Source organism: Paramisgurnus dabryanus, chromosome 5 (genome assembly GCF_030506205.2).
Source record: "Paramisgurnus dabryanus chromosome 5, PD_genome_1.1, whole genome shotgun sequence".
Taxonomy (NCBI): domain Eukaryota; kingdom Metazoa; phylum Chordata; class Actinopteri; order Cypriniformes; family Cobitidae; genus Paramisgurnus; species Paramisgurnus dabryanus.
The window spans coordinates 2,570,200-2,587,794 of record NC_133341.1 but is presented as its reverse complement, the minus strand read 5'-3'; the positions used below and the strand labels follow the sequence as shown (position 1 = coordinate 2,587,794).

At 35.5% G+C, this 17,595-nt stretch overlaps 1 long non-coding RNA gene across 2 annotated transcripts; it reads left to right on the top strand.

The window, feature by feature from the left end:
* Positions 1-8,712: 8,712 nt before the first annotated feature.
* On the top strand, positions 8,713-11,353 carry LOC135774074 (uncharacterized). 2 transcript variants are annotated; one of them, XR_010543628.2, is made up of 10 exons: positions 8,713-8,756; positions 8,988-9,017; positions 9,440-9,491; positions 9,578-9,622; positions 9,700-9,753; positions 10,389-10,454; positions 10,554-10,591; positions 10,670-10,717; positions 10,896-10,998; positions 11,208-11,353. It is a non-coding gene; the product is annotated as an uncharacterized lncRNA (long non-coding RNA). The 2 variants fall into 2 exon arrangements; XR_010543627.2 differs by having other exon boundaries at positions 10,896-11,353.
* Positions 11,354-17,595: the final 6,242 nt, after the last annotated feature.

Here is a 17,595-nt window from a genome sequence, read left to right as displayed (position 1 = left end):
AATTTTGTGTTTTTACACATAAATGGTTATAACTCCGCAACGAAATGATATTTTTTCACCAGATTTGATACGCTGATGTCTGAGCACAAGCTGAGGCAATACAAAAAAAAAATGGTATGCCTGCACCACTAGTTGGCCTCATAATTTAACAAAACCTATGACATTGAGCAAACCCAATGGTCATACAACAGTTTTTTCAATAAACTAAAGTGTACAGCCATGATACTAGCTAGATGTAACACAGTCATGATCTGAGATTCCATGCACGAGTTTGTCATAGCGCCACCTAGTGGTAATTTGTTATTTTCACTTAAAAATACTGTAACCTTACCTTTAAAATCATGAGTCATCATGGATTATTCCTTTCATGACTTTGAGTATAATCATTGGTGGATTGCAAGTCACTCCCTAGCAACCAATGAGCATACCCTAGCAACCATTTAGCAAGAGCTGTATCTCTGTATCAGAACATCGTAGAGACATGGGGTTCAGTTCTTTTGACTCATTAACACTATTTTAACATTTTGTGACCCGAGTTTTGCCAATGCAAGCACCACAAACATTTCTTTTAGTGTTCCATTTGTCAATGTTCCGTGAGAAGATAGGGAGACATTTCACTAAATGATAGCACTTTTTTGCTGATAACTTTGAACACATGTGTCTGGTATCTTATTTTTCATCATTTATTATTTATTCATCATCTACACAGCCATGCCCTTAAAGGTCTTAATGTCCCAAATCGCTTGAACCCCGGTAATCGCTGCTTGCAGCTATATTTAGGGGTTCAAGCCCGTAGGGCTGAAACCCTATTGTAATTGTTAAGATTTTTATTATTAATTATTATTATTTTGCCGTAAAACGGAACGTGCAGCCCAAACCGTAAGGCCTAGAGACTTGAAACTTGGCCAAATGGTAGGACCCAATTTGGGGAGAGGTTGATAGAGTATCAACCCGATTGGCCCATAGGTGGCGCTATAGCGATAACAAAGGCGTTGATGATCATAACTCCCACAAATCTTGTCCAAATGTCAAGTGTCTTATATCGCTGGAATCCTTGCGTCAAGACGAACAAAACGTATATCTCCGATTTCATTTCCGTTATGAAATTTTTTTCGCTATTTTCGATTTTGTCGAAAAAAAAAAAAACGAACTAGTCCTAGGTTTTTTGTCCGATCGGAACCGTTCCAGTGCTGTAATATTCCTTGGAGTCTGAATATCAAAAGTTATCAAAAAAAATGTGAACTTTCGACTCACTGTCGTAAAGCCACGCCCAAACGCCCCCAATGGGCGGAGCCTCTTGGACTTAAATAGCTATAACTTGGGATTGGAAAGAGGTATCGACACCAAATTTGGTACACATATACAGGGGACTATTCTGGGGTCACCTGCAAAAAATTGCGCCGCTTGACCACTAGTTGGCGCTATAACACCACCTCAACTTTGAAGGTCTGTAACTATAGAAATATGCGACCGATCAACTTGACCTTTGGCACCCGTGCTCCTGGTCTAGGGTACTATCTATGTCTAAAAGGAATTTCGCGTAGCTCAAAAAACATTGCCGCCATCGGCCAATCAAGAAAAAGCAGGTATTAGACAGGGTTAACGGAGGCCGATCAAAACAAAACGCGTTGGGCCTGTTTGTCTCTTGGCCATGAAGGTCTGTGCAGAGTAAGAAAAAATTCGGCCTCCGGGAGGCGCTATCACGTTTTTTCAGTGTTTAAATGATTGTGTATTATGCAGTGTTTCAGATATCAACAAGATCTTCATATCATTTAATAGAGCTACATTTAATGAACAACTTTCCCTCAAGAAGCATTTGTCTCAGTCGAATCGTTTGTTAGATATTCATAATTTTCTTATAAACCTACTTTTGCGAACTAGTCCTAGGTTTTTTGACCGATCTGAACCAATCCAGTGCTGGAATATTCCTTAGACACTGAATATCAATAATTATCAAAAAAAAGTTGAACTTTGCACTCATCGTCGCAATACCACGGTCAAAAGTATGAAGAGGCGGTGCCACAAATACTTAAATGGCCATCATTTATGATAGGAATGAGATATCAACACGAAATTTGGTATACATATGTATAGACCTAGGCCGAGGTCACATGCAAAACATTTCAGAGATTGTCCACGAGGTGGCGCTATAACCTAAGAACAAAGAACGATGACTATAGCATATGTATACAACACATAAATATTTGTCTGACCTACTTGTTATTTTGCACTTAACATCTGCTTTCAGATTCTTATAAGGGTCTATTAGGATAATTACATATCTTAGAAAACATGAGACCAACAGCCAGCATTAACCATGTACGAGTCCAGTGTAATGGTGTGCGATTACAACTAAACTGATGGGCCTGTTTTTCTTATGTTCTCAAGTGTCTGTGAGGATTTTTGGCTCATCATTCCGGAAATATTTGCATCTAGAACAACGGGTGTTACGTTAACTGTCCCCTAGATCAGTGGTTCTCAAAGTTATTCCTGGAGGCCCACTGCTCTGCACATATACAAAAGTCTTCTATTTTAAACAAATCTACTTTAATCATCAGAAGAGATTTGTATGAACTGAACTGATTGTGTCAGATGAGAGAATCATACAAAATGTGCCGAGCATTGGGTCTCGAGAAACCACTGCGTTTCAATGAGTTGAAAGTACTTCTCTAGATGTTTATGTTTATATGAAAAACTATTTTGTGAATTTACTGTACTATATCTATTTTATTTTATAATCAAATCATCAAAATGTATTAAAACTAATTAAAATCTAATTATCTCCACTTCTGTTTTCAAATTAAAATATGAACAATTTATATATATATATATATATATATACATATATATATACATATATATATATAAATATATATATATATATATATATATATATATATATATATATATATATATATATATATATATATATATATATATATATATATATATATATATATATTAATTTTAGAAACTCATTACTATAATATTACAATCAAATAGTTTAAATTAAAACTTGTTTAAAGGTTGAACTGCAGATTAGTATGGTTTACGTCTAGGCAAATATTCATTTCTACATTCATTTCTGTTCTTATAAAAAAGTTTTTCTAGAATATTTACTCTATTAATACATAACTGAGTATTATGTAAGGAGTTACAATCATAAGATGTATAACATTGAAAGAGTTGAATAAGTCCACTAGGTATGGCATCAAATACAACTGCAAATTCCTTAGCAGTTACTGGAATCTTATAGTGATTGAGGAATTCACAATAATTAAAGAGGTGACTATCATCTTTAAATAACTGCCTCACTAATATTATATTATTATCATACCAATTTCTATAAAATAAGGATCTGTTTCTTGTATATAATATTCTTTTTATTCCAAATAACAGATCTATGTGGAGAAAAGTTATGTTTATATATGAGCATCCAAGAAAAACAAACCTGTTTATGGAATCCTGACAGTTTTATGGGAAACTTGTTTATATGATGTCTGGTATGATGTTCCATATACTACCTTTGCAACATCAGTAACTTTTTATCCACTTATTTTTAAAAACACAGCAGTATGAAAATCTAGTAAAAAAATTTATCCTCCTTTCTCAACTGGATTGCATAGAATTGACTTTTTAATGTAGTGCTTCACTGCTGGGTCTGTCATTCATACGTGGATTACTCAGTTAGCTGGATTTCATTGTTGACGATTTAGCTTCATGTTGAATTATTTGTTTCTTCGAAGGTCATCCTAGAGTTGTTGTTATAGTAACATGTCCGTAAGGTTAAAACCGCTCGGGATTCAAATTCAACTCGTAATAAAAAATGATACATTTAATATTTTAGTAATGTTATTTTAAAAACTATATAACATAAAAAACATAATTAAGACTGTGCTTTAAGAACTAGTCTGAAGAACTAGTAGTTAGTTAGGGCTAATCAGTCTTACTATTTGGATTTAAATATAATTTAAATAATTTAAATATTTTTTCACGTGATAATTAAAACAGTTATGTTCAATCGTAAAGATAAAAATGTATGACTAACTTTATATACTAGCCTTAGAGATTAAAGTTACTGACCATTGGTTTAAGTGTAGTTCCAGACTAAAATTTAGGCTTAAGTTTAGGCTTGAAAATAGCTTACACTGGCCTACCTTTAAATATATCTGGGCCATAGTTTTGTCTTAAGATGTACACCAGTAATGTTTTTATAAGGTTTGTTTGTAAAAAGTACCTAAATGTTTTTACATAACTAATGGCTAGTCATGCATCAATCTAAACCCGTGGGAAACAACCCAATAAAGTTATAAAGCTTCAAATGTTGTCTTAGAATTTTTCAAATCCTAAAGGTATGAAAAAGATTGCTGTAAATATGTGGATCCTTAAGGAACAATAATAGGCCAACATTAGAAATAATAACTAATAATCATACATAAAGAGAATATATATTTGGTTATCAGTAGCTTTAGTATTCTAATCTATTTTCCATGACATAAACATGTCATGATGTGTCTTATAAAGTTTTTAATAATTGTTTATAGAATTATTGGTTGTTTTAAATGTAAATGATTTACTGAAAACTTACTCTAGCACAGCACATGTGTGAACAAAAATAAGTGCTTAATAGCAAATCTGACTGACATTTGCTTAATGACATCATATTTGTTATTAACTCCATTTGATATAAGCAACACATCTGGATCAGTTATGTATGGGCATAGCCAGTGGTTAAATATAAAAATATGTAGAGCTTTAGTGCTATTTTTAGGCCTACTATAATATGACAGAGGCTGTCATCTGAAATACTTGTACGTTTGCACATAATATCTATGTCAAAGAATATATATGTTCTATAAGAACAATTACTTTTGTTAAAAAATAGTCTAATACATTTAAACAAGCAAACATTTAGTAAGACCTACAGAATAGATCTCTATGAACTAAAATGACTGTTTCAGATGAAAGAAACATACAAAATGTGCAGAGCATGTTTGTGTATATGTTCCTTTTGTCCATAAAAATATATACGGTTTAATAACTTGCATACCTCACTTTATTTACCTAATTAAAACAGAAAGCCTTCATGGTACTCGATTAAAGGACATGAACATGAATCTGCTAAATGAAATGATATTTGTTATTGACACGATTTAATAACACCATCCACCATTCAGATAACGTATCTGGTTGTTTTATTAAATTGTTTCAGTTCTTACACTCAACAACATTAAAGCCAGTGCAGTACAATTTTCTCTACACTGTATAAATTAATTTATATATATTTATATATATCAAACACAAAAACAACTTTGAAAAAGTATAGCTATCACACAGTCATTTTGAAAATGGCCCTGATGAACGGCCCCTAAAGTTTATGACAAAGCATACAATGTATTATTGAGATCAGGCAATATACCCAAATTCCTTATTGTGGTTTTTAGGTGCAATTTTCCGTTATGTCCACTAGATGGAAGAAGAGGATCAATCACTGGCTGACATTTGAACTCACAGAAAACACAGAAGATGATTACTCGCCAACTATTTCTACTATTAATAGAAATCTGTTCACATTTAAAGGTGCAGTGTGTAATTTTTAGAAGGATCTCTTGACAGAAATGCAAAATGATATACAAAACTATATTATCAGGGGTGTATAAAGACCTTTCATAATGAACCGGTATGTGTTTATTACCTTAGAACGAGACCTTTTTATCTACATACACCAAGGTCCCCTTACATGGAAGTCAACATTTTGTGGCGCCATTTTACTACAGAAGCCCCTAACGGACAAATTTTTTACTAAGTTGTCTCTGGCGATGACATGTTTGTCTGGTCGCGGCTACCGTACCTTCTCTATGTGTTTCAAAAGCGAGGGGTGAGTAGTGGACTAAGCCATTGGTTGCAATTCGTGACCTCACCACTAGATGCCACTAAAATGTACACACTGCACCTTTAACTTCATGATTTTACTGTTATAATATTAAAATCAAATTTAGTGAAAGACTACCACTTCAATTGTTCTGAGTTGTCAGTTTTATCACTCATGTCACTTTATGATAGCTGTGAAACGTGAACATAATTTTGGAGGCACTTACACGACATTTGCAGTAAGAATTATATTTTTATGTTTTTTATTAAAAAAATCTACATACATACAAAATGAGTGTGTAACCATGTCAATATTAAGTCTTGTTCTTTAACAGTCTTGTTTCTCCTTTCTCGGGTAAACGTGTGTGTGTACAATATACAATGCAAAATATCTATATGGCCATGTCCTTAAACGTCTTGTGATCCCAAATAGCTTGAACCCCGCTAATCGCTGCTTGCAGCTATATTTTTTATTATTTTTCTTCTGCCGTAAAACGGATCGTGCAGACCAAACCGTAAGGCCTAGAGACTTGAGACTTGGCCAAATGATAGGTCTCATTCGTGCGCGAACTTGACAGAGTATGAACCCAATCGGCCTATGGGGGGCGCTACAGCGATGGCAAACGCGTTTAGGCTCATAACTCCCACAATTCTTGTCCAAATGTCAAGTGTCTCATATCCCTGGATTCCTTGCATCAAGACGAACAAAATGTATATCTCCGATTTTATTTCCGTCATGAAAAATTTTCCGCTATTTTCGATTTTGTCAAAAAAATAAAAACGAACTAGTCCTAGGTTTTTCGCCCGATCGGAATCATTCCAGTGCTAAAATGTTCCTTGGAGTTTAAATATCAATAATTATTAAAAAAAGTTGAACTTTCGACTCACGGTCAACATGCCACGCCCAAACGTCTGAATTGTGGGCAGGCACTAGAACATTATTGGCTATAACTGGGGACAGGAATGAAGTATCAACACGACACTTGATACTTGTGATGAGAGTCATGGCCTGAGGTTTCATGCATCGTTTCGTCACAGCGCCACCTAGTGGTCAGACAAATCAAATAATGCTTATAACTTAGGCTGAGTTTAACGTATTTTCATGCGACTTTTTTCCTTGGAGTCCTGAATTATTGCCGTGTCCAACGATACCAAGCATGCCAGGTTTTGCTTTACGGTTGGTTCTGCACAGGAAAATAGCGCTTAAAAAACACGCGTGAATAACTCCGCGAGGGTTATTCCGATCGACTCGAAACGACCATAGGAAGAACATTGTATTACCTTCTGAACAAAAAGTTCTATTGGCGTTATGTTAAAATTTCCATCAGAAATGGCCGAAAATTACAAAAAACGAAAAATTCCCTCAAAATTTTGTGTTTTTTACACATAAATGGTTATAACTCCGCAACGAAATGATATTTTTTCACCAGATTTGATACCCTGATGTCTGAGCACATTCTGAAGCAATACAAAAAAAATTGTATGCCTGCACCACTAGTTGGCCTCATAATTAAACAAAACCTTTGACATTGAGCAAGCCCAATGGTCATACAACTGTTTTTTCACTAAACTAAAGTGTACAGCCATGATACTAGCTAGATGTAACACAATCATGACCTGAGATTCTATGCACGACTTTGTCATAGCGCCACCTAGTGGTAATTTGTTATTTTCACTTAAAAATACTGTAACCATACATTTAAAATCATGAGTCATCATGGATTATTCCTTTCATGACTTTGAGTATAGTCATTGGTGGATTGCAAGTCACTCCCTAGCAACCAATGAGAATACCCTAGCAACCATTTAGCAAGAGCTGTATCTCTGTATCAGAACATCGTAGAGACATGGGGTTCAGCTCTTTTGACTCATTAACACTATTTTAACATTTTGTGACCCGAGTTTTGCCAATGCAAGCACCACAAACATTTCCTTCAGTGTTCCACTTGTCAATGTTCTGTGAGAAGAGAGGGAGACATTTCACTGAATGATAGCACTTTTTTGTTGATACTTAGAACATGTGTGTGTGGTATTTTATTTCTCATCATTTATTTTGTACAATGCAGCAAATCTACACAGCCATGCCCGTAAAGGTCTTAATGTCCCAAATCGCTTGAACCCCGGTAATCGCTGCTTGCAGCTATATTTATTATTCTATTTATTATTTTTCTTCTTCTACAATTTGGGGAGAGGTTGAGAGAATATCAACCCGATTGGCCAATAGGTGGCGCTATAGCGATAACAAACGCGTTGATGCTCATGACTCCCATAAATCTTCTCCAAATGTCAAGTGTCTTATATCACTGGAATCCTTGCGTCAAGACGAACAAAACGTATATCTCCGATTTCATTTCCTTCATAATTTTTTTTTGCTATTTTCGATTTTGTCGAAAAAAATAAAAACGAACTAGTCCTAGGTTTTTTGTCCGATCGGAACCGTTCCAGTGCTGTAATATTCCTTGGAGTGTGAATATGAAAAGTTATCAAAAAAAGTTGAACTTTATACTCTTCGTCGTCAAGCCACGCCCAAACGCCCCCAATGGGCGGAGCCTCTTGGACTTAAATGGCTATAACTTGGGATTGGAAAGAGGTATCGAAACCAAATTTGGTACACATATACAGCGGACTATTCGAGATGGGTATAAACGGAGGTCGGAGCCAGCTGCAAATGGGTGGGTAAGCAGCAAGTGGGTGGAGCTTTACCCGCAAGTGGGCTTTACAAACTTCCAGAGGATTTTGATTGGTTTATTTATATCACCTGTAGCAGCTATTGGTTTATGCTCCACAGTTGGTGGCGCTAATGTGTAAGTTTTGTAGCGATCGATCATTCAGAAAATAAAGAAGAAAACCGCTTTCACATGTCAGCGTGTCGTTGAAATGAAGAGGTAAGCTTGCTGTACAGTTTTTAGTTTTGTAAAAAAGCATTATAAGTTCTGAAGAAGACCATTTTATAATGGCGTTTGTACGCTGTTTTTAGTCTTGATGTATTAAAAAAGATAAGGGTAAAGTGTATCCAGATACATTTCTGTAGTTTTTTATTAGCACACAAATTACAAAATCTGTAACGTGGATGACAAAATCTTTTCTGCATTCCATTTCTACAATTTGCTCTCCAGATTATGGATTCTGAAGACCATAATAATAAGGTATTGTGGCTGTGTAATGTTTGTACGTTTTAGGTCTGCATTGATTTTCAAATTGTAAATGTCTAAAACGTTTTATAAATGGATTTGATATTACAATAACGTTACAACTCCTAATTTAATTGTACAATGCATGCAATTATTTTAAAACTTTTCATTTGTAATTCATAATGTAATGTAATGTAATTGAAACATTTGTTTTAATATCATAATTATTTTATAAAATGTATTACTCATAACAATCAGTGAAATAAATGTGAAACGCATGTTATTGTGTTTTAGGTTCACTTATCAGTGAAAGATATTTTTTGATGTTCCACATGACTCACAGCTTCTGCTGTAATGTATAAAGTTCTTAATTTACAAGTTGTTGTGTGTTTATCACATCAATTAATAATTTATGGTGTGTTTGATTTCATTACTAGGACAATGCAAGACAAAGGCTGTCAAATAACTGAGTGTTTGTCTTGATGGCAAGTACGTACTGTAAATGAGGAACATCGAGGTGTAATCAATTGCTGTTACCCATTTAACTTTTTTTGGTGTGTCTTTGCATATTATAGTATGCACTGTATGTTATTCTGGGACAGAAGTTTGACTCCACTGAAGTAAGTATTTATTTTTGTAGCTATATGCATTTTAATATAATTGAAAATTGTACTAATTCATTACTTTATGTACACAGCTAAACATGAAGAACATAGGAAAATGGTGGTGTGCCATCTTGCTTGAAAATTAAGTAAGTGTGAAAAAATTAGCTGTACTTTTAACGTGGTGTTTTAAGAAACCCTTAAAGAAGTGATGAAATCTTGTTCAGTCTGTAAACTGTTTTGGGAAGACATGTAACGGAATGATTCAGTGACTCGCTCATAACACTATTTCAGTAAAAATATATTCTGCAGACCCTTTGACTGAAAAGAAGTAACAAAGTGTTTCAGTGATGATAAAAATCAGCAGGTGTAAACACTACTTGCTCTATCAAACTCCTTTAATAGCTGTTCTTAATACTATTAGGGGTTGGCAAGATTTTGAAATGTTTTTGTATTCAAATGTTGTTCTATTCATTGGTGAATAATTTAGAATTGGATTTGGACCATTAATTCAATTTTTTTCTATATTTACAAAAGTCTTTACTGTAATTTGTAATCAATGTAATACATCCTTGCATTTAATTAATTTTTGATATTGAACTTGTTCTATTTCTTACTTTATTTGTTTTTGTTGCATGATAATCAAATTGTACAAGACATGGGAGAAAGAGAAAATTAGCTGTTGTAGCTGGTATTGTCAGCTTTTTATATTTTGCTGATATTTTTTGTCAAATAAAAAATTAATGGATAATTTTATAACGTTTTAATTCTAATTCTCTTTCAGAAGAAGAAGAATGCTCTGCACTCCCTGAAACCTACGGGAAGAAAAAAACTGAACTTGCATATGAAAGTAAGAACTTTGATATAAAACAAAATACATATACTTTGCTGGGTTTCAAATTATGTAACTATAATATTGGTCAGCTAATTTTAATTTACTTCATTTCAGCAGACCAAACCCCAGTTGTGCCCTCTGTTTTTAGCAAGGTATGCATAATCAATTGCAATGATGATTTAAAATGTGCATCATAGAACAATTTTAATCCACTTATATTTTTCTTTAAGGATGAGCTGTTAAAAGATGATGACCCTCCATCATGCTTTATCTTCAAGGTAGTTGAATGTTATATAATGTGCTTTTTAAAAAAATTTAACGGCCTGTGCTAACTGTTCAGTTATCAGGAGCGTTGCTGAAGAACATCTTATGGCTAGAAAGTAAATATTGACATTAAAAAGAAAATGCATAACAAGAAAATCATTGATAATGTTATGTGATTTTTTTTCACCTCAGGTGTTACATGCTGGAAAACAGACATCTCACTACAAACAGCTCTTCTGGAAGATGTACTCAATCTCCACTTGTTTGGAGTTTGAGTACAAATGCTGCACACCTGGTACTTTTTGTGTAAATTGGTGATGAATAAACTAGTTCTTAGTCTAAAGGAAAACTAAAAATCTAATTTACTTATGTCATCCCTTGGAGTTTAAAAGTTCTGGACACCATTCAATTGACCTACAGAGCTGAGAAATTATTCCTAATGTTTGTAAATGTTCACTGTCAACCATAAACCCTAGTTGTTATTTTGCTTCTTGTATCCACCAGGTTATGGTGGGAAGGGAAAGCGAGGTGAGCTCCAGGGCATTTATTCAAAAACCTTCCACCCTGTATTTTGCAGATTTGACTGCATGCAGATCAGTTCTAATGAGCTGATATAGTTTCCTTACAAAGACTAAAAATAATAAAATAAAATAAACACTTTTGCAATCAATTCTGAGTGACTTGTACATGATTTTATTCATTGAAAAATTTAAATGTCATATATGTGTAACACATTCAGAAAAACATTCAGAAAAACATTAGCCTCCTATTTAAAAAAATAATGCAGTAAAGATGGATGGCCACATGTTTTTCATGTATTTACACATTCACTTAACTAGGTCCAGTTGCATCACATTTTAATATGTTAATTTACTTGATATTGTAGAATATGGAGCTTCAGAAATGTGCTTGAATAAGGCCTACAGCCTGATTACATTTAAGTGTAAAAAAGGTGTAAAAATGTGACCTCATCATTGACAGTGAGTGGTATTGGACACACACAATAATAACAAGCTGTAAGAAATCAGACCATGATGAGGAACGTGATATTGGATCGTTTATTTTCATTACTGTCGCTACTTCCTGCCATTCTCATTCACCGCCGTCCCATTTGCGGCGTAAACTCCTCCTACTTGCACATTTCTGAAATTCCTCCTACTTGCGGCATTAGCTCCTCCCACTTGCGGCGTAAGCTCCTCCCACTTGCAGTCTCCGGGCTGCAGCGATACATACATGGACTATTCTGGGGTCACCTGCAAAAAATTACATCGCTTGACCACTAGTTGGCGCTATAACACTACCTCAACTTTAAAGGGCTGTAACTAGAGAAATATGGAACCGATCACCTTGAGATTTGGCACGGGTGCTCTTGGTCTAGGGTACTATCTGTTTGAGAAAGGAATTTCGCGTAGGTCAAAAAACATGGCCGCCATTGGCCAATCAAGAAAAAGCAGCTATTATGCAGGGTTAACGGAGGCCGATCGAAACGAAACGCGGTGGGCCTGTTTGTCTATTGTCCATGAAGGTCTGTGCAGAGTAAGAAAAAAATTCGGCCTCCGGGGGGCGCTATCACGTTTTATTAGTGTTTAAGTGATTGTGTATTATGCAGTGTTTCAGATATCAACAAGATCCTCATATCATTCAATAGAGGTACTTAAAATGAACAACATTGCCTCAAGAAGCACTTGTCTCAGTCGAATCGTTTGTTAGATATTCATCATTTTCTTTTAAACCTACTTTTGCGAACTAGTCCTAGGTTTTTTGACCGATCTGAACCAATCCAGTGCTGGAATATTCCTTAGACACTGAATATCAATAATTATCAAAAAAAGTTGAACTTTGCACTCGTCGTCGCAACACCATGGTCAAAAGTACGAAGAGGCGGGGCCACAAATACTTAAATGGCTATCATTTATGATAGGAATGAGATATCAACACAAAACTTGGTACAAATATGTATAGACCCCCGCCAAGGTCACATGTAAAAAATTGCAGAGATGTCCACTAGGTGGCGCTATAACCTAAGAACAAAGAACGATAACTATAGCATATGTATATGACAAATAATTATTTGTCTGACCTACTTGTTATTTTGCACATAACATCTGCTTTCAGATTCTTATAATGGTCTATTTGGATAATTACATGTCTTAGAAAACATGCCAACCAACAGCCAACCAGCATTTACCATGTACGAGTCAAGCGTAATGGTGTGCGATTACAACTAAACTGATGGGCCTGTTTGTTTTATGTTCTCAAGTGTCTGTAAGGATTTTTAGCTCATCATTCCGGAAATATTTACATCAAGAACAATGGGTGTCACCTTAACTGTCCCCTAGATCAGTGGTTCTCAATGTTATTCCTATGTATTCAAGATTCAAGATTCAAGATTCAAAGCGTTTATTGTCATGTTTCCCTGAGCAATGAAATTCTTACTTTGCCGGCCACAGAGAATGCCAGGACTGTACATACATACACAAATTTACACGGATACATACACATATACAATGTATAAACATATAGAAAAAGGAAGGAAAAAAAAAATTATATATATATATAAATAAACGTAAACTATGTTCTTATGTAAGTATAGGAAATGTAGAGTTTGAAATATGGACTATATACAAGATGTGCAGATGTACAGTATTAACAATTTAACAGTTTGAGGTAGTAATTTATGTGCAAGAGAAACAGTAGTGCAGTAATAAGTACGGAGTAGGATCTAATATGTGCAAATATAATATGGCAATGACAACAATACAACAGTAACCTAGGTATTTATAGCAGCAATAACATTAATAGATGTGCAAAGACTGACATGGAGTGCAATATAATAATGTGATACTAATGGTAGTGCAAATAACTGTATCAATGCAGCAATAATATTAACTTATGAGCAAAAATTAGATGGGGGGGGCTACATGAGTAACACTGGCAGTATATAATGGTGGTGGTATTAGCAGCGACGTAGTTACAGTGTTCAAATGATGTGGACAGTAGGACTGACTGTCCGCTGAAATGGGTGGCTGTTTAAGAGTCTGATAGCTATGGGGAAAAAAGAGTTCTTCAGTCTGGTTGTCCTACAGTTTACACTCCTGTACCTCCGTCCTGAGGGTAGGAGCGTGAACAGTCCGTGTTGGGGGTGGGTGGGGTCTTTAACAATGGATGCAGCTCTTCTTTGGACTCTACGATGGTAAATGGTCTGCAGAGAGGGCAGTGGAGTCCTGATGATCTTCTCAGCAGTCCTCACCACTCTCTGCAGGCGCTTGCGGTCATGCAGTGATGCAGCTGGTCAAGACGCTCTCAACCACACAGCTATAGAAGTTGTGGAGGATCTTGGTTGACATACCAAATTTCCTTAGCCTCCTCAGGAAATAAAGCCGCTGTTGCGCTTTCTTAACCAGCTGGGTAGTGTTCATTGTCCATGTGAGGTCCTCGCTGATGTGGACTCCCAGGTATTTAAAACTGCTCACCCTCTCCACTTCAAGCTGTCGGATAAACAGTGGCTGGTGAGTTCTCTTCTTTTTCCGCAGGTCCACTATCATCTCCTTTGTCTTGTCTGTGTTGAGGGTGAGATTGTTGTCCTCACACCATGCCACAAGACTGGCCACCTCCTTCCTGTAGGCCGCTTCGTCGTCGCCTGTGATGCATCCTATTACTGCGGTGTCATCAGCGAACTTCAGAATGGTGTTGCTTTTGTGTGTGGCAACACAGTCATGTGTGAACAGTGTGTAGAGGATGGGACTGAGAACGCAACCTTGTGGGGTGCCAATGTTTGTAATGATTGTATCTGATGTCGTATTTCCAATCTTAACAGACTGTGGTCTGTCTATGTATATTGTTGTATGTGAGTATCTTATTGTGCAACATTGCGATTTCTGCTTGCTTTTATAAATGTGTGTGTGTGTGTTTTAGGTCATGTACACATGCTGGTTGTATCAGGGCTACAACAACTTAGGATGCCCAAAAACAGGGCTAAACAATTAGCAACATACTGTGCCGTGTCTGCCGCCATATATGTTAAAGTCAATGCCATTTATATCCATAGCAACTGCAAAAAATTGCAGAGATTGTCCACTAGGTGGCGCCATAACATGAGAAAAATGAACAATGTCTATAGCATATGTGAATGATATATACGTAGAGGTCTGACCTAATTGTTATTTGCATATAAAATCTACTTTCAGGTTCATCTGTCTGACAATGTGTGCGAAGTAAAACTTCTCTAGATCAGTGGTTCTCAACACACCTGCTTCAAATAATTAACACAATAGTAGAGATCTCTATGAACTAAACTGATTGTGTCAGATGAGAGAAACATTCAAAATGTGCAGAGCAGTGGTCCTCCAGAAACGGAGTAGAGAACCACTGCTATAGATGTTTATGTTTATAAACATTTGGTTTTTCACTCAACAACAGTAAAGCCAATGCAGTACATTTTCCTGTAGTCTGTGAGCCAATATAAATGCCAAATTGTGATCACCAATTGTAAGTCTTATTCCTTTAGTTGTTTAAGTTTGAATTACAAAAACAATTTTTCAAAACAACTCCTAGGGTTTTCAGTCAACAACAATAAAATCAGTGTAGTAAATTTTTTCTGTCCTCTGTGTGTAAAGATATATCAAGTACAAAATGTAATGAATTTGCATATCTGCTGTTGTATGCATAGATTGTCACGGTGATCCATGTCATGTTTTGTGTCTGTTCTATATTGTCATCACCTGGACACTTGTTAATTATCACATCATTCATTCCACCTGTGTGTCATTAGTCTTTGTGTATTTATACCAGTGTTTGTGTCACACTCATTGCCGGATCATTCTGTCACGACTGGGTTGGAGAGACAGGACGCAAACGCAAGGTTCCAAATAAATAACATTTAATGATCAAACACGAGGGATAACACAGTGAACACAGGAACATCCAATACAGGGAACAGACGGGGTAGCAATGACAATGATCCAGCAGTGAGCAAACAGAAGACACAGGTATATATACACACAGACTAAATGACAAACAGGTGTGATGAGGCAGGTAATTAATCAATGAATGTCCAGGTGATAACAATCGGAACAGAGACAAGACATGACACGGATTAACCGTGACATAGATTACATGTGATGTCACACAGTGGTGTGGGTGCCATTTGTACGACTGATTTGCAGCACGCATGTTTAAAGGAAATCATAAAGATATGGATTAAAGTTTTCCATTATCCCCAAAACTCTGAGCATCACCAGAAATGAATTGCTGCTATCAAGAGGATATATGTCTGGCTGTATTTACATCAGCAGCATTAGGATTCTATTCTACCTTCCATGACATAAACGTGTCCTGACATGATGTATAATACAAAGTAGTTACATTTTTATACGTTCTTTTTAAAATATTGCACCCAAAACTTCATGTAATAATGCAATTGGTTATTATTCACATACACGACCTGCTAGAACCCAACTAAATAGTTGCACTTTATGAAAGTGAACACAGACAAATGCTCACCAGCAAATATGCTGCAAATCTACTAAATGACATGACATTTGTTATTGACACAATTTGATATTGAAAACATATCTGGATAAGTTATTTATTGGCCCAGCCTAAAATCACATGCCAATAATTGCAGAGCTATACCACTATTTGACAATTTAAAGGCGGAGTACACAATGTTTGAAAGCCAATGTTGATATTTGAAATCACCTAAACAAACACGCCCCTACCCCAATAGAATCTAGACCTTCTGTTGATAGACCCACCCCACACATACGCAACCCGGCAAGGATGTCGTTTAGTAGACACGCTCCTTACTTCTGATTGGCTATAAGTGTGTTTTGGTAGTCGGCCCGTCTCCTTTTCCAAAGCGTATTTCAAACATCGTGGACTCCGCCTTTAACATGACAGAGCCTAAAAATGTTTCTATTAAAATATGTAACATTGCTTTATTGTTTCCAAATCCAAAAATCAGTATTCTCTTATATACTCTCTGAGCGAAACAGAGACCCTCATTAACATAATTAAGAGCATGCTTATTAGGATTTGAGTTTAAAATGTGTCTATCTTTTTTCCTTTACAATATTCACTACTAATTTTATGTTAAATTAATTGTAAAATTATTATTTATTATTCAAAAATTTATACTCAATGAAATTGTGTTCACATGTTTCATCAATGGATACATGATTTAACTTTATGAAGTCATTTATTATTATGTTAAATAAACATTTCGTCAATCATTCTGACGGTATCTGTTTTACAGTCATGTGACTGTGTCTTATTTCCTAACTCTGCCATTTCTGCTTCTGTGTGTAAATGCATGTATGTGTGTTAGCTTATTCTTCATCATTGCTGTGTTATAGGTTAGCCCTGTGAGACTTATATCTCTATATCAGAACATCGTAGAGAAATTGTGGTGGGCTGTTTTGTCTCATGTTAACAATTTTTGAAACATTTTGTGTGACAAATCTTGCAACAGCATGCACCACATAATTTTCTCTTCAGAAAATTTACCTAATTGGTAACATGTTAGTATTTCATATTCTAAGTATATTTGATAACAATGCAGCAAATCTAAACAGGCATGCCCTTAAAGGTCTTAAAGGGTCATATAATGAGATTTTTTAAAGATGTAAAATAAATTGTTTGTGTACCCAGAGTGTTATCTCAAAATACTCCACAGATCATTTATTATAGCATGTTAAAATTGACACTTTGTAGGCCTGAGCAAAATTGTGCAGTTTTTGGGTGTTTCCTTTAAAATGCAAATGAGTGGATGAAATGCAAACACTGATCACAATGATGGTGGTTTGTTGTAATTGAAACTCAATTGTGCTCTCGATTACTTTATTTTTTATCTTTTTCACGTTTTCTAGGTTGATATAAGCACTGGGAACCC